Source organism: Schistocerca piceifrons, chromosome 1 (genome assembly GCF_021461385.2).
Source record: "Schistocerca piceifrons isolate TAMUIC-IGC-003096 chromosome 1, iqSchPice1.1, whole genome shotgun sequence".
NCBI classification, from domain to species: domain Eukaryota; kingdom Metazoa; phylum Arthropoda; class Insecta; order Orthoptera; family Acrididae; genus Schistocerca; species Schistocerca piceifrons.
In genome coordinates this window covers 576,861,723-576,887,588 of record NC_060138.1, presented here as the reverse complement: position 1 = coordinate 576,887,588, position 25,866 = coordinate 576,861,723, and the positions used below count along the sequence as shown (strand labels likewise).

General features: G+C 38.8%; 1 protein-coding gene across 4 annotated transcripts in view; it reads right to left on the bottom strand.

Moving 5' to 3' along the window:
- LOC124802124 (calcium homeostasis endoplasmic reticulum protein) overlaps positions 1 to 25,866 on the bottom strand; it is a 341,070-nt gene that overhangs the window by 209,660 nt on the left and 105,544 nt on the right. The window lies entirely within an intron of this gene.

Here is a 25,866-nt window from a genome sequence, read left to right as displayed (position 1 = left end):
TTGTTGTGCTTCCTACTCCATCACATGCAATTTTACCATGGCAAGATGCAAACAAGAGCCATTAAGCCTCAAGCCCAAAGTATACTATGTGGTTGCACAGATTTGAAAAATTCTTTTTATTCTTATATTGACTACCACTTCCATCTGAAAAGTATATCAGCTTCTCAACCTTAGGAAAATTCTCTCTTACTTAATTTATTACATACCTTTGAAACAGATGTACAACCAAAGTGTTGTGCTCCAAGTAGTCACTTAGAATGCAAATTGAAGAACTGCTAACTTCATCTTTCTCATTTTTAAAGTAGAGAATAAATGGATGCACAGTTGCCTGGTCATTGACCCAGTGGTACCCTTGTATTGCATCCTGAACCACAAATGTAAATTTTTTGCAAAATCAGCTAGCATTATGCATTCAGTTTCATGAAGTTGTACTTTTTTTGTCCTTCAAAAACTTACTTTGGATTTTAGAAACATAGTGGTGACTTTTGAGTTTTTGTAAGTTATCAATTAAAGATTCCAAGTACTCTTCCTGAGACTTAACCATTGTTATCATTTCTCCCTGTCAGTTGTGACCCACTGTTTGAAGTTAATACTTACTGGCATTTACTCATCACATTCATGAAACAATTCAGTAACGGTTTCCTTACCAGGGCATTTATTGCACAAAATCATCATGCAGTCATAACTGTTAGTGTCACAGACGATTAAATCTAGTAACTCTTTGTAATTAAGATCACTGAGTTTTGTACCCGCAATCATCAGTTTGACATTTTGATGATATAAACAAACACATAAGGAGTGTGTCTCTGAGGATTCAGCCAAAATACACCACTTAGGGCGGAGGTCACAAAATTTTGACTTTCCAATTTTGCATTCAGTATGAGAATTTTTGAAAGCTACATAAAGTTCATTTAAATTTGACAGTGCTAGTCATTTCTACAATGTTACTTTAACTCCATTTATAACAACTCTTTTGCTATCCTTGCAACCTGGGCACATTCTACTGTTTTCATCATCTTCAAAAAAGTGCTGGATCTTTTTAATTGTTTCATCACTTATACCTACTCCTTTCTTCTTTCCTAAAACTGGAAGAATGCCTTGCTTTTTTACTAATTTTTGGGTTATTTTAAATGATGAGAAATGTTGAATTCATAAACTATTTTTTCTCTTGACCATGAGTCAGAGAGCAAACTTAAAATCTCAACTTTTTCCTCTTTAGATGTCACTGAACATTTAATTTTTAATTTCTCTATTAAGCTCAAATATTCAGTGTCAGATGATGCTGGTGGTAAGTTTTCTTCTTCTTTAGAAATAATGTTGGTATATGTATTATTAAAGCATGATTCCAAGTCCTTTCTAACGTTGTCTGAAACTTGTTGTAGGCCTACCTTATTTTCAATAGCTGCTCTTCTTTTTCTGTAACTTAATTTTATTATTTTCGAAGCAGGAGATACGTCTAACTTAGAACAAGCAAACTCCAATATGCTAACAGCTTCCTCATTAGGACTATAAATGCCATTAACAAGGTTACACGATTCTGGTTACGGATTCACAACAAATATTTTTGAGTAACAATTTGGGCACGGGGAATTTCCAGGAATCACATTATGTTTCACTTGGGAAGCTGTTTCACTCTCACATAAGAAGTACAAATGTTCGAGTTTTATCTCCCTCAAACCTTTAGTAATAGGCTTTTTATGAACTTTTTAAGTGCATCACAGCACTTTCTTCCACATATGTGGTTGTACTTCAGAATATATTTCTTCTCATGATACTCACACACTGCTGTTACAGAAGAACTTACTCGAAATTTAAACAAAGTTTGTCTAGCTTCATCAAAGTCATTGACATTTTTCAAGTTTTTTGAAACTGAACCATAAACTGTTTTGTGACACACTTCACTTGCTAACTGTCCAACATAGCACTGTTCATCCATGTTATTGCATTCCAGTTAATCTCTCAAAATTAATTACAAATTACACACAGAACTAAGCACATAACACATTCTACACTCTCGATAAAGTATGTACACCCACATTAACAGAGGTTTCACAACAGACTGACTACAACAATGCCACACCCACCAATAATGTACTTCTACAAAGTCACACCCAGCAATAATGTACTTCTATATTGAAAATAAGCCTAAATGTAAATGGGCATTTTTATTACCAGAGAACAAAAGCAATAGCCCCTATTGTTTAATATTGCATTACTAAAAACAAATAAACTAAATGAATATTGGGTGATAGTGTTAACTAAATATATGTCACAATTAAATTTTATTACAATGAAACAATAAACCATTTAAATGAGCAACAGCCATAAGATCAGTTGTAGAGTAATGTGAATTACCTCCTCATTTTCCAAAATTCATATCTTTGTTTACAGACACATATCAATGTTGAAATTTTTACAGTACATTGCTATCATATAGGTGTACAAACTATGCAAAAATCACTTTTTTAAATTCAGTCCTACCTGAGATAACTAACCCCAAACTTTACAAAAAATGAAAATTTTCAAATTTTAAAAATTCATAAAAAATTAAGGAAACATTTGTAAGTGTTCTTGCTCTATATGAGGCTAGTAGTGTATGATATCTAACTACAGGAAAAAACTGACTCTCATAAATCACTCCTTGTTTGTTATTTTTGGGCCTAAAAAGTGGATTTTTGAAAATTTGGATACCAGACTTTGGAGGTCATTTTGACTGGTTATTTTTGAATTAGGGTATTTTGTGTAATAGACAATTTTTTAGAGGGCATTTTTCTAAAAACAATCATTTCAATTGTAATGTTGTAACTTAACCCAGTGCAGAGATATTCGAATTTTCACTAATGTCTACAGACTGAAAAATCGTCGCGCGCCTACAAATAAGAATGGCCACGATCCAGTAAACGTGCAAGATAAATTATTTTAATAAATTGTTTTGAACTTCTCAAATATAGGGCAATCACATATAAAAAAATTAAAATATTTAAAAAATGGTCAAGCAACCATAACTGGACAACTTCATATGGATTGACCCTACTACATGAAAGTCATGACCTTGGAGCCGCTTTCACCACATATGCCATCTGGGTTTTCCCCCAAACACCAGTTTCTCAGAACTCTGCGGGTGAGAACTGGCCTTTTAAGTCATTTATTCTTGCCACCCACCAGATCTAACTTGCATTATTTTCTTTGGTCTCAAGCATTTCTTCTCAGTAACTATTCCTCTCATCACTGCTTTTAGTTTTCTACATCTTTTGTTTTCTGATCTATGCATTTTCCCCACCCTCCACCTCTATCATATGCAATGCACTTAGCTTTCTGCTGTTATTAACTCTTTGTCAACAATCACTACATTGCTTACTACCCTAGCCTCAACCTTGAAGCTGTCAGGTTTTTCAAATCTCGTCTGGTGCAATTTCCAATAACCAGTCTTTCCTTCTCATTTTTTTTTAAGTGCTTTATCTGAAAACTACCTTGAGCAGTTAAACAGAGAACCGACTCGTGGCGATAACATATTAGATCTTCTGGTGACAAACAGACCCGAACTATTTGAAACAGTTAACGCAGAACAGGGAATCAGCGATCATAAAGCGATTACGGCATCGATGATTTCAGCTGTAAATAGAAATATTAAAAAAGGTACGAAGATTTTTCTGTTTAGCAAAAGTGACAAAAAGCAGATTACACAGTACCTGACGGCTCAACACAAAAGTTTTGTCTCAAGTACAGATAGTGTTGAGGATCAGTGGACAAAGTTCAAAACCATCGTACAATAAGCATTAGACGAGTATGTGCCAAGCAAGATCGTAAGAGATGGAAAAGAGCCACCGTGATACAACAACCGAGTTAGAAAACTGCTGCGGAAGCAAAGGGAACTTCACAGCAAATATAAACATAGCCAAAGCCTTGCAGACAAACAAAAATTACATGAAGCGAAATGTAGTGTGAGGAGGGCTATGCGAGAGGCGTTCAATGAATTCGAAAGTAAAGTTCTATGTACTGACTTGGCAGAAAATCCTAAGAAATTTTGGTTTATGTCAAAGCGGAACGTGGATCAAAACAAAATGTCCAGACACTCTGTGACCAAAATGGTACTGAAACAGAGGATGACAGACTAAAGGGCAAAATACTAAATGTCTTTTTCCAAAGCTGTTTCACAGAGGGAGACTGCACTGTAGTTCCTTCTCTAGATTGTCGTACAGATGACAAAATGGTAGATATCAAAATAGACGACAGAGGGATAGAGAAACAATTAAAATCGCTCAAAAGAGGAAAGGCCGCTGGACCTGATGGGATACCAGTTCGATTTTACACAGAGTACGCGAAGGAACTTGCCCCCCTTCTTGCAGCGGTGTACCGTAGGTCACTAGAAAAGCGTAGCGTACCAAAGGATTGGAAAAGGGCACAGGTCATCCCCGTTTTCAAGAAGGGACGTCGAACAGATGTGCAGAACTATAGACCTATATCTCTAACGTTGATCAGTTGTAGAATTTTGGAACACGTATTATGTTCAAGTATAATGTCTTTTCTGGAGACTAGTAATCTACTCTGTAGGAATCAGCATGGGTTTCGAAAAAGACGGTCGTGTGAAAACCAGCTCGCGCTATTCGTCCACGAGACTCAGAGGGCCATAGACACGGGTTCACAGGTAGATGCCGTGTTTCTTGACTTCCGCAAGGCGTTCGATACAGTTCCCCACAGTCGTTTAATGAACAAAGTAAGAGCATATGGACTATCAGACCAATTGTGTGATTGGATTGAAGAGTTCCTAGATAACAGAATGCAGCATGTCATTCTCAATGGAGAGAAGTCTTCCGAAGTAAGAGTAATTTCAGGTGTGCCGCAGGGAAGTGTCATAGGACCGTTGCTATTCACAATATACATAAATGACCTTATGGATGACATCGGAAGTTCACTGAGGCTTTTTGCAGATGATGCTGTGGTGTATCGAGAGGTTGTAACAATGGAAAATTGTACTGAAATGCAGGAGGATCGGCAGCGCATTGACGCATGGTGCAGGGAATGGCAATTGAATCTCAATGTAGACAAGTGTAATGTGCTGCGAATACACAGAAAGATAGATCCCTTATCATTTAGCTACCAAATAGCAGGTCAGCAACTGGAAGCAGTTAATTCCATAAATTATCTGGAAGTACGCATTAGGAGTGATTTAAAATGGAATGATCATATAAAGTTGATCGTCGGTAAAGCAGATACCAGACTGAGATTCATTGGAAGAATCCTAAGGAAATGCAATCCGAAAACAAAGGAAGTAGGTTACAGTACGCTTGTTCGCCCACTGCTTGAATACTGCTCAGCGGTGTGGAATCCGTACCAGATTGGGTTGATAGAAGAGATAGAGAAGATCCAACGGAGAGCAGCGCGCTTCATTACAGGATCATTTAGTAATCGCGAAAGCGTTACGGAGATGATAGATAAACTCCAGTGGAAGACTCTGCAGGAGAGACGCTCAGTAGCTCGGTATGGGCTTTTGTTGAAATTTCGAGGACATACCTTCACCGAAGAGTCAAGCAGTATATTGCTCCCTCCTACGTATATCTCGCGAAGAGACCATGAGGATAAAATCAGAGAGATTAGAGCCCACACAGAAGCATACCGACAATCCTTCTTCCCACGAACAATACGAGACTGGAATAGAAGGGAGAACCGATAGAGGTACTCAGTGTACCCTCTGCCACACACTGTCAGGTGGCTTGCGGAGAATGGATGTAGATATAGATGTAGATCTAGTAAGTCTCCCCTGGCCTTGTCTCTTGGTGGCTTTTCCAAATTCTCCCCACTTCCAAAACCTCACCAGTCCTTTTCCTCCCGCTTCAAGGCTTCTACCAGGAGGCGGTGCACAGTAACTTAACCTTTACAAGTTTTCTTCTACTGCCACTTGATGAGTATAGATTTTTTAAATCTATCAAATTATATTTATATTTTCAAAAACTGATTATTTTCATTGATATATTAACTTCAGTATCATCTATGATGCAATCATCGCTATACGATAGAACTAGAACTCTGCTGGTATATAACTCAGTTCTACTTTTTAAATATGTTCTTACATTTTCCTGGAGCTGTCTCCCTCAGAGGAGTGTCTCGCACAAAAACCAAATGGCAGTGTAATCTCTCTTTCCCTTCCTCTTGTGGCACTCCTATATTCTGTTGACGTCCCAATGTCCCAAGATCTGCTTGAAATTAATAGATTTCAACAATCCTCACACCTTTCTTTCAAAGGTATACCACTTCACCAATGGATCTGATGGTAATTACTGAAGCATGCATATAGCTTACAGTAAAACAGGAGTGGAAGCACAAACCACTCTTTCAAATAGGGGAAACTGTCAGCAGTGATAAGCTGTAGCATTTGTCTGTCATGCACGACCAACCAATTAAACAGCAGGTGAAATCAATAAGACTCAATTTGTGTACTGTAGTATTGCAAGCTGCAAGGAATCTTAACTTTGCCAGCAGAATTCAGTGCGTGATTAGCAACACAGTGAGAGCATTAAGTGGAACTACCTGTGCACACTCTTAGGGGTGTGGTTTCAAGAAAACATAGGAAACTTTTGTAGTGTATGCAAAGTTCTGAGAGCTGTACCATATCAGCAAGTGAAGAAGCCGCTGGACAGACAGGAAGAAAAGCCAAATGTAAGAGATCAATTGAATACAACCATTTGCTGCGAAAAGACAATTTGTGAAGAGGAAAAGAGGTTTCCAATGTCAATTTTAATTTGTTGCAATTCGGGTCAAATGAGTAATGTTTATGGGTAAAAAAATTAAGGAAGTTTAGAGAACATATGGCTACACAAGACTGGATTACACATGGTCAGTAAGGAATAGTTAAGTGTAATTTGGTGTAGATACTGCCTGGTAAACATGAGGAATTTATTGAGTAAATCAATTTATTTTTAAGTACTTATTAGGGAATGAGTCAAGAATAAAGAATCCGGTTACATGTAGAAAGGAGAAAAGCCAGTGGCCTAATCATGGGTGTGTTATTTAGGCTAAGTACACATCCAGTGTAACTTGTGGTTTAAGCTAACTCCTGAAAAGAGAAAGCTGAATGTACTGTACACAATTATCAATTTGTAGGATGTACATCAAGTCTTTGCAGAATTACCATGAGCCGACATATGGAGGCTGAATCTACTGAAAAAGGGACATGTGCACTGTCCCAACTATACTATAAAGTAATGACTCTGCCACAGCTAATAGAAGATGCCAGGGAAGTGGGTCAGGCCGAGGTCAAACAGATGTTTTACATGAGTGTTGCCTGCCGATACAACAAGAATAGACACTACGACACCAGGCAATTACCACATCTCCAGGGCAGACATGTGAGTAGAATTGCAATATCATTGATAAAGCTGAAAGTCAGAGCCTCTGTAGTGTTCGTAACCTGACTGCCTCATGTCCAAGTCGTGGGATCTGTTTGAGTTTACATGATGAGAACAAATGCCATGGCAAAACAAGTATGCCCCTAGCCCATATATATATACCCTTATTCTTTGATAAATAAATGCAGTCAGTCAGCCACAAGAGGAGGTCTATGCCCATCTATAAACTGACATGAACCTACATGCTGCCACTCAAGGCTTGGCCTTCACTAACTGCAGGTGTACTGCCGGCTCTGAGTCCGATGTTGTGAATGTTGTGCCATCAAACCTGTGAGGCATCTCTGGCTCTACTTCTAGTCACAGTCAGCCTCTTACCTGGGAGGGTCCTCTTCAAGACTAGAGTCAGGCAGCCATTTGGTCACCTTTGCCCGTGTGGGCATACTGTCACCATCTTCCTCCGCTTGCAAGAGCAGGCACTATTGCCCAGAACTGTCTTCCTCACAGAGACTGTGGCAGGATTCTCCACATTACAGCATGTCCTATCCTGAACTGTGAAGCTGTGTCCAGTCAGCACACAGGCAGCCTAGGGTGCTGAACACACCTCATGTCAGTGCTCTGGGTGAGTTGCCAGCATCATTGTTTCTCTTGGCACGTGACACTGAGAGCTAACCAGAGACTGCAGGCCACTTGCTTGCTTCAGCACCTCTGCACATGTCATCTACAGCACACATCCTAGAGGGAGTTTCCACTATTGAGCATCACTAAGGCTGTTGTTGTATGATCAGCAATGAAATAATGTTTAATCGATGATTTGTCTGTGATACAATGGACTGCACCCAAATAACTACATGTTGCTCCATTGCTACCCTGCCTGGTGTGCTGCACTACCTAGTACCTTCTGACACTGAAAACCCAGTTCTACCACTCACCATAGTGTCCATCCACTCCTGGCCATTGTAAATCTTGATTTTTTTAAAGTAGCAATTGTACATAATTACACAAAATAGCTTATTCCCTATCCATTCTTTCTTTCATTGAACTTTATTATTATAGTTTTTGGACTACTAATGATAATAGTACATTCAGTTCATCTGGAAATACTTTATTTAAAAAAATATTGATATCAGATCCATACAAAAAACGCAGAGGTGAAATTTTCAGTGAGCAACCAGCAGTTTGTTTCTAAACTGATATCGTTCATTTAAAGGCCCTCATTCTCTTTTCAACAGATATTTAACTTTTTCCAGAAATTTCTTTTTCAAAATACATTCATATTCAGAATTTTCATATTCCAGAATGTTTGAATCTTAAATAACAATTATTTTCAAAAGTCAGTAGCACAGTTTTGAGCCTAGATTTTCCTGATTCCAAAACTGCCTACTTTCACTAGAATAATTTATTAGTTTGTTAATTACTCAATTTGGAAAACTTCATCTTCTAGAAACTTTTTGGTGGGCTTTGTGGAAACCCACATAAGTAGAAATCATTTCCATAAAATAGTACATAAAATTTTGCATTTTTTTTCTGTCCCTACAGACTTGACTTTTGATTTTTAATCTCATGCATAACTATAAGTATGCATGATGGAGAATTATTGAGATGGTTCATGGTCAGCAACCAAAATGTAAACTTCTCCAAGTCAGTTAGTGCCCATAGTCAAACGATAAACATTTCTGTGTCACTGTCAATCAGCCCTTGGTTAGCTGTCAAAATATACAGTTACTTTATGTGAGTCAGTGCCCAACAGCTGAACTGTAAATGTTCCTGTGTCACTATTAGTCAGTCAGCGGGTATCAATTATTTTGTTAACATCTTGTAATCAGCCAGGCTATGTATGTATTGCTGTCAGTAACTTGGTTTGTGTTCAGTTATCAAAGTGGTGCTTTAATCACCAAAAATGAGCATTCATCTTCATCTTCTCTTCAGGTATTCAGCAGGAATTTCCTGTTACGGTACCCATCTCTGTCAGAGTCTTCCTCTGTCTCTTCTCCCATGGCACTTATAATGTCTTGCCTTTAAGGGAAGTCTCTCACTCTCCATTCTCTGTAGATGTTTGTTCCATTTTCTTCTGTAATCTCAAATTTTATCATCGAGGCTAAAGATTTGCAGTTCTCCTTTCTATTCTCCAACAATCAAAGGTTGGCAAAGGACCTTGGAGTCTGCTCAGGCTGCCGGTACCTGTTTGCAGAAACAAAACTCTGGGAAATGTCCACTGAAATTTGAGAAATGAATCAGACCTCCAGGATTTCACTGCAGCTCTGCCAACAGACCCTGCTCCCACATCCTAGAAGGCATGAGTCGTGAGATCCCTAGACAATGTATGACACACAGTGGCTACAGACTACAAAGCCAATGGGAGAGGATGAAAGGCAAACTTATTTCCAGCACCTTTAAATAACCGGAACATATCGAAAGAAAATCCTGGTCCTCCTACAAGGGGGTTGAGCAGATGGCTGGTAACCAACTCAGAAAACACAGACTACTCCCAGTACCCAAATGAGCCGCAGAAACAGGATGGTCTCAAAGGTAAATGACAAGGCTATGAAAAAAAAGCATTTCTTCTCTAAATAGCGTGAATCTATGTATCAAGCTGCCACTTGCAAACTGTACCTTACAGTGTCTTGGAATGTAACTGCCCACCTATATGCTGAAATTATTGCTTGTAACAATGCTGATCATCAAGTAGTAAAGAAAGTGAAGTCATATGGCATGGTTGGCTAGGAGACCCTGAAGGGTAAGTTCAGCCATCTATTTGGAAATATCTTCCCTACCCTTAGCTTACACTGGCGCCTCTTCTTTGTGACGTGTAATTTTAAAAGATTGTGTGCGTGGTGGTGTGTTTGTATAAGATGGTGATGATGAGTGATGGGGGTTGGGAGAGAGACAGGGAGAGCCAGGGAGAGCCGGGGAGGGAGGTTAAACCTGCTGTCAGCACACAGCCTGATCCTCTTGAATAACACTATGGGAGCTACTCAAATTAATGTGCCCATTCAACAGACGGATCTCCATCAACAGTGTCAAATGTGCCGACTTCGTGACATGCCGCGCAGAGATTTGGAATTTAATTCAGGACACTGACGTAAAGTCTTGTGACCAGGTAATACACATCACCGCCCCCACTTCCCTTTGCTGTAAAGGCAAAGGGAAAGCAGCCAACAGTATTCACAAGGCTAGGGCATTGGCATCAAACATTGGCACTGGTTATAAACACACAGGAAGAAAATGAATATTCATTATTGCAGTGTGATGTACATTATTTGACATATGTCCATCAGATACTCTCACAACAGAAAGAACCATCCACACTCAATGCCAGAGCAGCTTCCGAGTGTAGACTAACAGATGAGCAAAGTTACAGCTGAAAGAAAGTGCTAATCCTCAGTTTCATATGGATTAACCTGATCACTTTATCTGTGTTTTCAAATGAACCACATTCTGGTGACAATTAGTTTCATTTGTAGGACTAGAAAATGCTGTCTCCAACATAAATTGCTTTGTCTTATTGTATTTATGTTTTTGTTTTTTAATTTCATCACACATGTAACATGCAATAATATAAAATACTCTCCCATGTGTCCCCACTTTCTTCCCACAACCCCTACAAATCACATGCACTAAGATTGAGTTTATGATCAATATCAAAGATGTCCCATGCCCACTGGAGATGGGTAATGTGGAAATGAAGACAGTTTAAAGATTCAACTACCTAGGAGAAATAATACAAGAGAATGGACAGGAGAAAATTGAGACTAAAGAGCATCTCAGGAAAACGGACATCGCTTATAAAATAATCAGAAAAATTTGTTCGATGGGTCTAAATTAAAAATAAATGGATACAATTTTCAGGCCTGCATCAAATGGAAACACTGAACATGACTGGAAAGAGACGTCTACGGGAAATCAGAAAAAGAGAAAAATGGTCTGAAATATCTTATGCTTTAACATGAAATGTGTACCAGAAAACAGGAGTTGTAGCACTGATAAAGAAAAGAAGACAACAACTTTATGGGCATTTATTAAAAATCCATGACAACAAATCAACAACAAAAAATGCTGAAAAGAATTACAAAAAAGGAAAACTGACCTACCAAATTAAGAACAGAAATAGAGAATGCAATAAATAGAATTAAATATAAACTTGGGTGTGCAATTAAAGAGGTTTACAGAAGATTGAGAATGATTTGGTGAATAAGTATAGATCCTACATAGAAGAGCAGAACAAAAATGTTACTGAGAAGATACTGGTAGAGAATGAAGGTAAGAGTGGTGGAAAATAATTGAAAGCCACTCAAACATGTTTCACAGAAGGCATAAATGAAATCTGAATGTATGAACATTTTTCTGACGTGGTATCTGGTTACACATGATTGCAAAGTATGAATTAAGTATTTTCAAGTGAACAGATAATAGTCAAACTTCCACCGAATCTGCAGTATTATGTCCTCTATTACTGGACAGAAAGAAACAAAGAAACACTGATCAAGAGCCAGTTCTAGTATTATAGATTAGTTGCATTGGAAAGCCAGGGTAAAAAAGAAAAGCAACCAAAAAATCTCAATTTGTTTGCAAAAAAAGTGAAAATATCTCTGCAGTTGGATGAGAACACTGCTTGCAAGGACAGAGAATGTAGAGTTCCTATGACTAGAATTTAAATGTACTGTAAAACACATAATTTATTGGCAAAATAATTTAATTGTAGACATAAAAAATCAATTCACCAAGCGATGGCAGAATACACATAAAAGAGGCTTGTAATTAGACAAGCTTTTGGAGTCAGTGGCTCCTTCAGGCAGAAGGGTTGAAGGGGAAGGAAGAGGTGTGAAGGTAAAGGACTGGAGAGGTATAGGAAAAGGAGTAGATTTTGGGAAGCTCACCCAGAACTGCGGGGCAGAGTAGACTTACTGCACGGGATGAGAAGGGAAGACTGATTGTTGGAGACTGCATCGGACAAGATTTGAAAACCTCAGAGCTTAAAGATGGAAGACAGAGTAATATGCAAGTCAGAGATTACTGCTTAAACATCATGCAAGAGTTAATAAGAGTGCATAGCCAACTGCATTGTACGTAACAAAGATAGGAGGGGGCAGTGAAAAATAGAAGAGTAAGACAATGAAAGGCGTAGAAAACTAAAACAGAATTAAGAAAAGAGTAGCTACTATGAAGAAACACTGAGACAGAAGAAATTAACGCAAATTAGGGCGAGAATCAATGACATGTTGTTGTGCAAGTTCCCACCTGTGGAGTTCTGAGAAACTGGTGTCTGGCAGAAGAATCCAAATGGTGCATGTCGTAAAACAGGCACCGAGGTCATGATTGCCATGTTGTAAAGCATGTCCTGCAACAGGATACTGTGTGTTGCCAGTATACACCATTTCCCTATGCCCATTCATCCTAATTGATAATTTGGTGATAGTTATGCCGATGTAAAAGCTGTAATGTAAACACTGTTTGACCATTTACATCAGCATGACTACCACCAAACTATCAATTAGGATGAATGGGTACAGGCAGAGGGTGTATACTGGCAACAAGCAATACCCTGTTGCAAAGCACGCTCTATAATATGACAATTGTGACCTCAGTGCCTGTTTTACCACACGCACCATTTGGATTCTTCCCCCAGACAACAGTTTCTCAGAACTCCGCAGATGGGAACTAGCACTGCAACATGTCCTTGGATCTCGCCACCCACCTGGCCTTAATTTAATTAACTTCTTCTGTCTCAGCATTTTTTCACAGTAATTACTCTTTTCTTCACTTCGTTTTAGTTTTCTACATCTTTCATTGTCTTACCCTTCTATTTTTCACCAGCACCCTTCCACCTCTGTTCTGTACCGCCTACATTATGTACTTAGCTTTTCACTCTTATTAACTCATGCACTATGTTTAAGCAGTAGCATTTCACTCTTATTAGCTCATGCATTAAGTTTAAGCAGTAATCTCTGACTTGCATATTATCCTGTCTTCCACCTTTAAGTTCTCCGGTTTTCAAATCTCATCCGATGCAGTCCCCAACAATCAGTCTTTCCTTCTTGTCCCGTGTCGTCAATCTACCCTGACCTGCAGTTCTGGGTGAGCTTCCCAAAATCTACCCCTTTCCCTAGACCTCTCCAGCCCCCACCCCCTTTCCTTCCTCTTCAACCCTTCTCCCTGAAGAAGGAGCTACTGGCTCTGGAAACTTGCGTAATTACAACCCTCTTTTTGTGTGTTCTGCCACCGCTTGGTAAATAGATTTTTTATCTATACAATTAAATTATTTTGTCAAAAATTGATTGTTTTGTTGTTACACAATTTATTGGGGTTGTAAGAGGCATGAAAAGATAATAGGTAGATGACACAATTATGAATAAAGAAGTTGTAAGATGGTGAGGGGATCCATGTTGTTCAGCATCTTAAATGTCCTCACAACATTTAAGTGAAGTATCAAGAGCTGGTATAAGTGATTATGAAAGGAACTGAGTGCAAATTTAATTATATCTGTGAGACAATGGATAAAATATATGCTACAAAAGTGTGTGTGTGTGTGTGTGTGTGTGGGGGGGGGGCAAGCAAGTGAATTAGTGACAGTTAAAAAGAGCAGCAGCAGTATCACAGAAAGGTGCCCTGAGTGAATGAAAAAGGATAACAGAGATTACCAGCAATATGAGGGGCAAAAGAGAGAGTGCACAGACAGTGCTGGACCAAACTCAAACATAATCTACAGCCGTGCCTTCTGAAAGCAGTAAAGAAAGTAGTCAGAGGCGTTAATGTTTTAAGGTAAATCCACAGCTAGACCATTCGTAGCTGTAACCATACCTATACAATTGAGGACGACATCAGGCACATAGCTAAGAGCACTCCTCACACTAATGTGAAGACTGCATCACTCTTTTGGCAACATGAAAAGCCCTAGAAAATGGATTATGCAAAGTATGCAAATGTAGAGCTTCAGGAGTTGCTGAAAGTGTGAGGCAATTATTCATGTGTATCACTGGCGCATTGGCCCCTCACAGGAACACAGCACACAAAAGGTCCACATCTGAATACCTCCGAAGACTAAATTCCCACAGCATTTAATATAATTAGAGCAGTGTCTGTCCAACCCCTATGACTGTCAATATTTTCACTTTCCTTTTTTGTGATAACTGTTCACAAAAGACAGAGCAGTTGAGTGACAACAAAGAGAAATAACAAACGGCAACTTGCACAGCATGAAGGTAGCAACTGAAATAAATTTGGATTTTTTCATTAAAACATAAGCAGCCTTTTAAATGAAAAACATGTGCTTCTGTCATCATTACAGAAATCTGTAAAGTCTAAAGGTATGCCTCCACATGAACTATTGTTAAACAAATCAACTTTTAGAATTTACAGAAATTGAAAAGATGCACCGAGTTAGATACAATTTGACATCACATTACTGTAGCCGTAATACGTAAGAGAAGAACAGCTACACACACAGAGAAGTGAAATAAAATTACTGGCCTAAATCTATGCTTATTGTAACACTCTTGATTGCAGTGCTTTAATAACAGACTTGGAAACACACAAGTTGGCAGCTGTGACAGCATACATACCCCTTGCAAGAAGGCAGGCAATTGGAGAGTACTAATATGACTTCAATACAATAACTGAGCATTTATTTAATCTCAGATAGAACTTATTAAGGTAACCCAGAGTTATTGATGTACAACTTTGGTTTATGCCCCACAGTAACATTCCAACAAAAGTATGATGGCATAACACAACAGCAATGATAATTTATTTCTAAATTCGACTGTCTTTCATCAAATAGTTGTGAGCCTCATAATAAAAGGTTAGTCTGATATTGGTGGTCAAATGGCAGCAATAAAGCACCCCCATAATCATGTTCTCCCAAGAATTATAAATGCAAACTCACTCTTATTATTTAGGGAAAATTTATTGGATTAAGTGTGTGAATAAGTTTGTCAAGGCTATGCAGTAGATGAAAAATTTAATGTTTCCCAAAAATATTTTTACAACACTGTCAACCCAGCTTTTCTTTACTACAGGTCAGGATAACCACAGTGCAAGTCAAGACATGGCTAGCTTTTGAGATAAAATTATCCTGTGTCTGGAAGAGACAACTTTTCAATCAATGGTTCAAAAAAATGGCCCTGAGCACTATGGGACTTAACATCTGTGGTCATCAGTCCCCTAGAACTTAGAACTACTTAAACCTAACTAACCTAAGGACATCACACACATCCATGCCCGAGGCAGGATTCGAACCTGCGACTGTAGCAGTCGCGCGGTTCCGGACTGAGCGCTTAGAACCGCTAGACCACCACGGCCGGCTTTCAATCAATGCTCAGGACTATTTTTAAACAAGATTTAGAGACGCACTACAAACAACACTGCAAAATTTTTCACTGTGTCATCAGGAAAGTGGAAACCAAGCATTATGCACAAAAAATTAAAACTTCAAGAACACATTAATTGTAATTTGGAGTGTTACTAGGTATGAAACAAATCAACTATGCAGGATGAATAATCCAGCTTCCTGATGACTTTAGCAGCCAGGCACATGTGAAAATTTAGTTCACTGGGCACCAAATACAATGAATTGTCCCTATTAATTGCTGAAAGCATAGGAAAAATGGCCCACAGGAAGCACATATATTATATTTATGTTGCAGGAATCTTAGAAAGGATAAAATACTCCACCAGTACACAAGTGTTTTGCCAAATCAACTTTAAAAGAGATCGAAAAAATTATTAGATCACTGAAAAGGAGTAATTCTTCTGCTCTGATATTATTTCAACTAAAGCAGTAAAAGCCTGTGCTAACTTGATAACTTCCATAGAATTCTCTTTGTAATCAATTGATGAGTTAAAGTGTTTTTTTTTCCGAAATACTGAAGTATATGGAGATAAGAGCCATTTATGGAAGTGGGGATACACAAATGATCAATTATAGACACATCACCCTCCTTCCCATGTTTGGTTAATGCATTTTTGTTAGCAATAAATACTTGTTAACAGTTAATAGGCAAAGAGAGGATACAAAAGAAAATAGATTGAAACTTAGGCAAAGACCAATTTCACTTCAGAACAATGAAAGTAACGACCACAGCAATACTAGTAGTGAGTCAAATTCTGAGCATTTATTGACCTATAAAGAGCATCAGATGATGTTGATTGGAAGTTACTATTTCATGCAAATGTGTGAAGTAGAACTTGACTGTAAGGACAAGCAATTAATTTTGCAGTTACATGGAAGTCAAAGTACTGAACTCAATATTAATAGTGACATGAAAGAAGCAAAAATCTGAAGCGGAGTATGACAGGGAGGGGGGTAGTGGACCATATTTACCTTATTTACTTACAATGTTCACTGAGGAGGCAACAACAACAGTAAGAAAGCATGAGTGGAATCAAAATTAATGGTGTTCAAATTCACTGCATCACATTTGTCGGATGATGATGCAATAGTGGCAAACTCACAGAAAGAACTAAATAAAATGCTCACTGTCTTAAATAAAGAGATAATAAAATTAAATCCCAATAAAACAAAAGTCATGGTTATGCCAAGAATAGGTGGTGGAGGTAAAAATTACATCAAAATAGGCATTGTGGAACATGAGGAAGTAACCAAGTTAAACCATCTCTGTAGCACCGCAGAGAAAACCAACAGATGCCTCAAGGAAATCAAGAGAAGAATAACACTGGCAAGAGTGCCTTCCAAAATAAGAGGAACCTTCTATTGAACAAGCACATCAGCTTCCACTCTGAGAAAAGACTTGTAGAAACCCATGTGTGGAGTGTGTTGACATACAGGTATGAAACCCACACATTAGTAAAGCAAGAGAAAACCCATCTTGAAGCTGCGGCATTGTCATTCTGGAGGTGAATTACAAAAACTAGCTGGACTGCCATAAAAACGAATGAGAGGGCTCTGCAGGAAATAGGAGGGAAGAAAAAAACTACTGAAAATTATAGATCAACACAAAGCAAAATGCACTGGACACTTAATCAGACATGGTGTTCTTCTACAAAACATTTTCAAAGAATCCTAAGAAATAAAATGAAAGGATGACCGTCCGCGATTCGCTATGTCGCTCAGTGTTGGCTTGGCAGCTATCAGAGATGGAAGTATTGGTCGCTGCTCCCGCCAAGTGCGAGGTTTGAGCAGTAATCTGGTTTCTCCACACAAGGAACTTACCACCTATGGCAACTTATGGATAACTAGCTGAGGTTTGTGGTGAAGAGTGCATGTCTGTTCAGCATGCCCGCAAATGGTGCATGGCTTTTGCTGAGGGTCGCACAGAAGTTCACAATGAAGAATGGAGTGGAAGGAGGTCGGTTTCGGATGTGATTATATAGAAGATCAACAGTGAGCTGCCCAAAGATTGGAGGGACACTGTCTGTGAACTTGTTGAATGCATTCTTGAAGCTTCGCACAGCACAATTGAAAGAACTTTAACAGAAATGAGTTATCGCAAGGTGTGTGCTCACTGGGTCCCCCAGATGCTGACTTCCGGACACATGGAGCAACGCCTTGACTGTGTTCGCAAGTTTCTTCAACAATGTGAGGGGGTAGGCAACAAGGAAAAGTTGTTGGACTCTGTCGTCACAGGAGATGAAATGTGGGTGTTTCATTACACCCTCAAAACAAAACAACAATATCGTCAATGGCATCACTCCAGTTCACAGCCACCAAAGAAATTCCAACAAACGCAATCAGCAGGAAGGGTTATGACGACTATGTTTTGCGATCAGAAGGGGGTGTTCCTCATTGATTTCATGCAACCTGGGACGACAATAAACTCAGACAGATATTGTGAAATATTGATCAAATTCTGGCGAGCAATCCAGAATCGCCAGGGAAGACAACTGAAGGAGGGAGTAGTGCTTCTTCATGACAATGCTTGACCGCATGTAACTCGTCAAATGCAAGAGTTTTTGAAGAAATTTGGGTGGACTTTTATGCACCATCCCCCATACAGCCCGGATTTAGCCCCCAGCGGGAGACTTCTTTGACTTAGGAATACAAAAGATGGAGCACCATCTTCAAAAGTTTCTTGAAAGAAATGGAGACTATGTTGAGAAATAGACAAAAGTGTAAGCTTTTCGATTATGTATAAATTAATAACAATAAACAATGTTTTCTATTTGTAAAAAATATGGGAACCTTACTTTTGGTGCCACCCTCATACATGGAGATGAAGAGTACTATAGAAGAGAGGAAGCTGAGGTGGCAAAGACCAGGCTTAAACTTTTGGAAGAAGAACAACTTTTTCCGATAGAGCTAAATAAGAAAAATTACCATGTTGATATTTTCTATGGCCTCGCCATGACCTTCACTTGTGGAGTTCACAAAACTCTGCTATGGAAACTAAAACATTATGGTGTTAAAGCCATTCTTCTCACATAGATGCAGTCATATGTCAAAAAAATAGAAGGTCACACTGGCAAATGATACTGTAAGAAGAAAACTAAAATTGGAGTGGGGACATATTAAGTGTGGAATCTCAAATAGATCGGTACTTGGCCCACTCTTGTTCCTGACCTACGTAACTGATTTATCGAATACCTTGGGCTCTTTGAAAAATGTGATATTTGGGTATAAATATGCTGAGCAAGGGCTCAAAAACAATTATAATAGATACCACCAGCAGAATAATGAAACATGCTGTCAGTAATAAAATACCATTATCTTACCCATGTTTCACTTCCATACAAATACTTTCAGAAAAGGCTTCTTGACACTTAAATCTATACTCGATGTTAACAAAATTCTCTTCTTTAGAAATGCTTTCCTTGCCATTACCAGTCTACATTTTATATACTCTCTACTTCGACCATTATCAATTACTTCCCAGATAGCAAAACTCATTTACTACTTTAAGTGTCTCATTTCTTTATCTAATTCCCTCGGCATCACCTGATTTAATTCAATGACATTCCATTATTCTTGTTTTGCTTTTGTTGATGTTCATCCTATATTCTCCTTTCAAGACACTGTCCAATCTGTTCAACTACTCTTCCATGTCCTTTGATGTCTCTGACAGAATTACAGTGTCATCGGCAAACCTCAAAGTTTTTATTTCTTCTCCATGGATTTTAATTCTTACTCCGAATTTTTCTTTTGTTTCCTTTATTGCCTGCTCAGTATACAGATTGAACAACATCGAGGATAGGTTACAACCCTGTCTCACTCCCTTCCCAACCATTGCTTCCCTTTCATGCCCTATGACTCTTATAACTGCCATCTGGTTTCTGTACAAATTGTAAATTGCCTTTGGATCCCTGTATTTGATGACTGCTACCTTCAGAATTTGAAAGAGAGTATTCCAGTCAACAATGTCAAAAGCTTTCTCTAAGTCTACAAATGCTAGAAACTTAGGTTTGCCTTTCCTTATACTATCTTCCAAGATAATTCATAGGGTCAGTATTGCCTCACATGTTCCAACATTTCTACGGAATCCAAACTGGCCTTCCCCGAGGTCAGCTTCTACCAGTTTTTTCATTTGTCTGTATAGAATTTGTGTTAGTACTTTGCAGCCATGACTTATTAAACCGATAGTTCGGTAATTTTCACACCTGTCAATACCTGCTTTCTTAGGGATTGGAATTATTACATTCTTCTTGAAGTCTGAGGGTATTTCGCCTGTCTCACACATCTTGCTCACCAGATGGTAGAGTTTTGTCAGGGGTGGCTCTCCCAAGGTTATCAGTAGTTCTAATGGAATGTTGTCTACTCCCGGTGCCCTGTTTCGAATTAGGTCTTTCACTTCATCTTCATCTACGTCTCTTTCCATTTCCATAATATTGCCCTCAAGTACATCGCCCTTGTATAGACCCTCTGTATACTCCTTCCACCTTTCTGCTTTCCCTTCTTTGCCTGGAACAGGTTTTCCATCTGTGCTCTTGATTTCCATACAAGTGGTTCTCTTTTCTCAATGGGTATCCTTAAATTTCCTGGAGGCAGTATTTATCTTACCCCTAGTGATAAATGCCTCTACATCCTTACATTTGTCCTCTAACCATCCCTGCTTAGCCATTTTACACTTCCTGTCAATCTCATTTTTGAGACTTTTGTATTCCTTTTTACGTGCTTCATTTATTGCATTTTTATATTATGTCCTTTCATCAATTAAATTCAGTATCTCTTCTGTTACCCAAGGATTTCTACAAGCCCTCATCTTTTTACCTACCTGATCTTGAGGCTGTCTTCACTATTCCATCTCTTAAAGCTATCCATTCTTCGTCTACTACATTTCTTTCCCCTGTTCTTGTCAATTGTTCCCTAATGCTCTCTCTGAAACTCTCTACAACTTCTGGTTCTTTCAGTTTATCCAGGTCCCATCTTCCTAAATTCCCATCTTTTCGCAGTTTCTTCAGTTTTAATTTACAGTTCATAACCAATAGCTTGTGGCCACAGTCCATATCTGCCCCTAGAAATGTCTTACAATTGAAAACTTGGTTCCTAAAAATATGTCTTACCATTACATAATCTATCTGAAACCTTCCAGTATCTCCAGGCCTCTACCATGTATACAACCTTCTTTCATGATTCTTAAACCAAGTGTTAGTTATGATTAAATTATTCTATGTGGAAAATTCTAGCAGGTGGCTTCCTCTGACATTCCTTACCCCCATTCCATATTCACCAACTACTTTTCCTTCTCTTCCTTTCCCACTATCGAATTCCAGTCCTCCACGATAATTCAATTTTTGTCTCCCTTCACTATCTGAATAATTTCTTTTATCTCATCATACATTTCTTCAATCTCTTCATCATCTGCAGAGCTACTTGGCATATAAACTTGTACTACTGTGGTAGGCGTAGGCTTTGTGTCTATCTTGGCTACACTAATCCATTCACAGTGCTGTTCATAATAGCTTACCCGCATTCCTATTTTTTTATTCATTGTTAAACCTAGTCTTACATTATCCCCATTTGATTTTGTATTTATAACCCTGTATTCACCTGACCAGAAGTCTTGTTCCTCCTGCTACATAGTTTCACTAATTCCCACTATATCTAACTTCAACCTATCCATGTTACTATGTAACACATACAAAACAGTAAAATTACAGAAGAATAAAAAGCACAGAGATGTAAATGCAACTTTTGTTCTCATGCACAATCTATGAACAGCCTACTGGGAAACAAATCTTACTTGTACACGAGACACCACCTACCTCTCAAAATCATACAGCAGCGTCCACAGTTTGAATCTGTACAAAAATATGAAATCAATGCTTGAGAAGAAAAACAGCCCATGAACATCACTGCATGTTAAAGATATCACTGAACAAATGATGTCCCAAATCAAGAAATAATAGGAAAATATACTATGCCTGTGCATATACTTCAACACATAAAATGCCCTGTGCATACTTTTTCTCCATAGAATTTGTATTTTGAGAGTGCCTGTTGAACTGTAATTTCAGTGTTTGGTTAATAAATTGCATTTTGTACCTAATAAATGCTAATCATGTATGAATATGCAATACTGTTGAGTATGGAAGGAGGTGCTTTGTGCTAGTACTCTGTATTGAACACTGATTAGTTTACAACATAACTGAAGTATTACTGTCTTTAACTGATACGCTAACACAGCAGGATCAATATTTTAACTGAAAAGTAAGAAGATTAAAGTCCTACCAACAGCACCGTCATTAGAAATGCAGCATGAGCTCAGGTTATGAAAGGCTGGGGAAGGGAATCGCCAGGCCCTTTTCTAAGAAACCAATCTACCATTTGCCTGGAGCAATGTAGAGAAATCACAGGAAACCTAAATTTGGATGACTAGACAAGGACATTTTATTGTATATAGCTTACACAAGTATACACAGCTACAACAAAAAATAACTGTTTCAGCATGAATAAAGTAACTAGAAAAGTACTATGATGAATGAATACCAGTTAGTATACAAAAAGTGTTGGGCAGTAGATGGCCACATAAAAGACATGTTGAGCACTATTTTTCAACTTCCAAAGCTGTGTAAAACACACACACACACACACACACACACAGGGAGGTGAGAGATAGAGGGGGTAGACAGAGGGGGAGGAGGGAGAGGGGGGATGAGAGAGGGGGAGGAGGGAGAGGGGGGATGAGAGAGGGGGAGGAGGGAGAGGGGGGATGAGAGAGGGGGGATGAGAGAGGAGGGATGAGAGAGGGGGGATGAGAGAGGAGGGATGAGAGAGGGGGGATGGGAGAGGGGGGGAGGGGAGAGGGGGAGCGTGGGGGGAGGAGAAAGAGGGAGGAGAGGGGGGAGGAGAGAGGGAGGGGGAGGAGGAGGAGGGAGGAGAGGGGGGGAGGAGAGAGGGAGCGGGAGGAGAGAGAGGGGTATGAGAGGGAGAGAGAAGGGTATGGGAGAGAGAGAGGGGGTGGGAGAAGGGGAGAGGTGGGATAGGGGGAGACAGAGGGGAGGGTGGAGGGGGGAGGGAGAGGAGGAGATAGGGGGAGACAGGGAGAAGTAGAAGGGGAGGGAGAGGAGAGGAAAGGAGAGGGTGCAGGGGAGGGGGGGATGCTCTCTATGGTTCAACATGGTTCAATTTTGCTGAGTTTTGGTTTCGATTGGAGCAGATACTGAAAATGTGGAAGGCATATAGAAAAGAGATAGGAAGGGTCAGCAGGGCTAGAGAATAGCTATATAATAATAAAGAACTCATCCAATTAAAAGCACAGATAGTGGCATGTTACATATTTAAAAAGCAGGCAATGGGGGATGAACAGGTGATAATGATAGATAGAGACCACAGTGAAAACACTTTGGAGAGGATAAAGAACAAAAAATGGGACTGAATCCACAGAGAATGGTAATATGTTTATATACCACCTATGGTTACAATTATTGTGAGGACGTACCAGCAGCATCAAAGACAAACAAACAGTTCATAATTCGTCAATGATGTGAGTGGTATGTAAACAATTATCAACAAAAATAAATGGAACATCAACAAAAATAAGTGGAATGTCAATATATATTGTTATGTATCACTACATGTAACACATTCAGTCAGTAATATGTAACATATTTGTCAAATTATTATTTTTAATAAAATACTCTCAGGCCTTGGGCCACATGAAGTAATTATATGTCCACGAGCTTTCAGCTGATTGCACCTCATGCACTGTCTACTGGTAACTGAGTACCATATGGTTGCTGATCTCATCCTTATGTAGCTGCGGCACGTACTGTGATGTTATTAGTGTTCAGTTCATAACTGCGTGAAGCAATGTTTTAGTTCTGTGTCTGCAGCACCTGCTTTAACCTCACAATGCTTGGGTTCCATGTTGTGCTGCAAACCATGATATTTATTCATAATATCATTAGCAATTTTGATCCTTAAAGCTATTTCGATTATGATACCACCCCAGGAACCATTAGTCTGTGTGATGACAAAAATGTTGTTGAAAGAAATTTTAAATTCAATTTCTACCCCATTTTCAGCTATCTCCAATTTCTCTTCATATCACAGTCAAAGACACCTCTTGTGTTCAACCCGACATAGTTCTATCATACACACGGCCCACCAAAATTAATACTGCAATTGTACTGTATTTTGTAAACACAAGGAGTTCTGAGCCCTGCATTGTCTTTCACAGGTCTCATGAGTTGAAGTATTTTAACTGAAAACTGAGTAGATGTTATGTCTCTTCAGAAAATAGATAATTTCCCCCGTCACTGAACCACATAATGCCAAAAATGCAAGCTTTTTTTTTTATTCTTCTCTTTGATGTTGTTCTGCTTGATGATCCTGCTTGATGATGCTTGCTAAAATGCTTGCAATATCTGTTTGTTTCTCAGATAAATTAATTAAAGGACCTGTAGAGATCACATATCTACTAACACCATCAATAAAAACAGCAATTTGCAGCTGAGTGCAGCACAAAACTTGGGCATTGTGATGTTACAGTAGGCATGGTATGAAAACATTGCCTTAAACAGCAGTGAATTGTGCACCAGCAACTTCACAGCAGGTACCAAAGCTAGTTAAGGATGAGTCTAGCAGCCACACGGCAGTCTGTTACAATTTGACAATGGCCCGGGAGCAATTAGCTGAAAGTAGGAGGTGAGTGTGTAACTGCACGACACGGCTGGAAGACTGGGAGATTTTATTGCTGTATCTCATTGAGACAGTGGAGTAATATATTATTTTAAAAAGTTCAGAGTGAGACATGTACTAAAAGCAAGCACATACAGCCAATGACACATTGCTGTTTACCGATAATCAGCAATTTCAACAATGTACAACAGCTACCAAACTTGAATTTGCTCATCAGTTTACATTCTCCTACAGCACTGCATGTTTTGAGATGATGTACTGGTATGACTGCCAAAAATTTTATTTCAGATGCAGTTAAGACCAAAAATCAATTGCAATAAGATTTATGATGTTTTTAGTTCGTCACAGAGATGAGAACTCAAGATTCAAAAAACCCTGTGTGTTTATGTGTCTGATTCCTTTTAGTCCACAATGATCGCCACCACCACCCCTGAAAGTGTTGTAGATTATTAGTTCTGGAGACATTCATTGGAAAAGATCTGTATGTTAGTTGTCCTGTTACACTGTAACCAGTTCCAACAGTTTAACATTTCCCAGTATAACTGTTGCTTCCAATACTACTTTGCCTGCTTTGTCATTTATGGAGTAACACCATTCCACACACTGTATCAAAAAGATGTGTGGATAATGGTAAAAAATTATGTAATTGCCGGCTGCTGTGGCTGAGTGGTTCTAAGTGCTTCAGTCTGGAACCGCACTGCTGCTACAGTCACAGGTTCGAATCCTGCCTCGGGCAGGGCTGTGTGTGCTGTCCTTAGGTTAGTCAGGTTTAAGCAGGTCTACGCCTATGGGACTGATGACCTCAGATGTTAAGTCCCATAGTGTTTAGAGCCATTTGAACCATTTTTGAATAATGTAATTTTGAGATCTATTGACACACCAAATATTACCGGAAACACAAAACTCAAAAAATTTACCATGAGATATGGCACTTTTGAAAAATAAGAAACCACAATGCAGCACTGTAGTGGTGGCCTGAACCTGACAACTGAGGGTTGATTAACGCAAATAGTAACATCGTAAAAGAAAAAAAATCTTAGAATGGAATTTTTTTGCTGGGCACACAAATTAAGACATAATTGCATGTGTTATGTCAATTTAAAGCCTAATAAACAAAGAAACACAAGAACTGATCAAGAAAACAGTACAAAGTGAAATGAGTAAGGTAGTTTAATTTCTTTCATGCATAGCTGTAACATGAAATGGAACAGAGGATACTCATGAACTTTTGGTTCCAAATTCCTGTGCATCAACACATAACTCTAAAATTAGATATGACAACTAATTTCTCCAACTGACAAATCCCTAAGTACAAACAGAAAGTGACATTATGTCCCAAAATTTCACTAACATGTGTCCCATTAATGTTCAATATCTTCTAGAAATCACAGCTTGGGATGACAAAAGTGAAAGAATGGCCCTACAAAGTAAAACACTTTGTAAGAGACAATTTTATCCTACTCGTATACTGAAAAGGTATTATTGTGTAAGTGC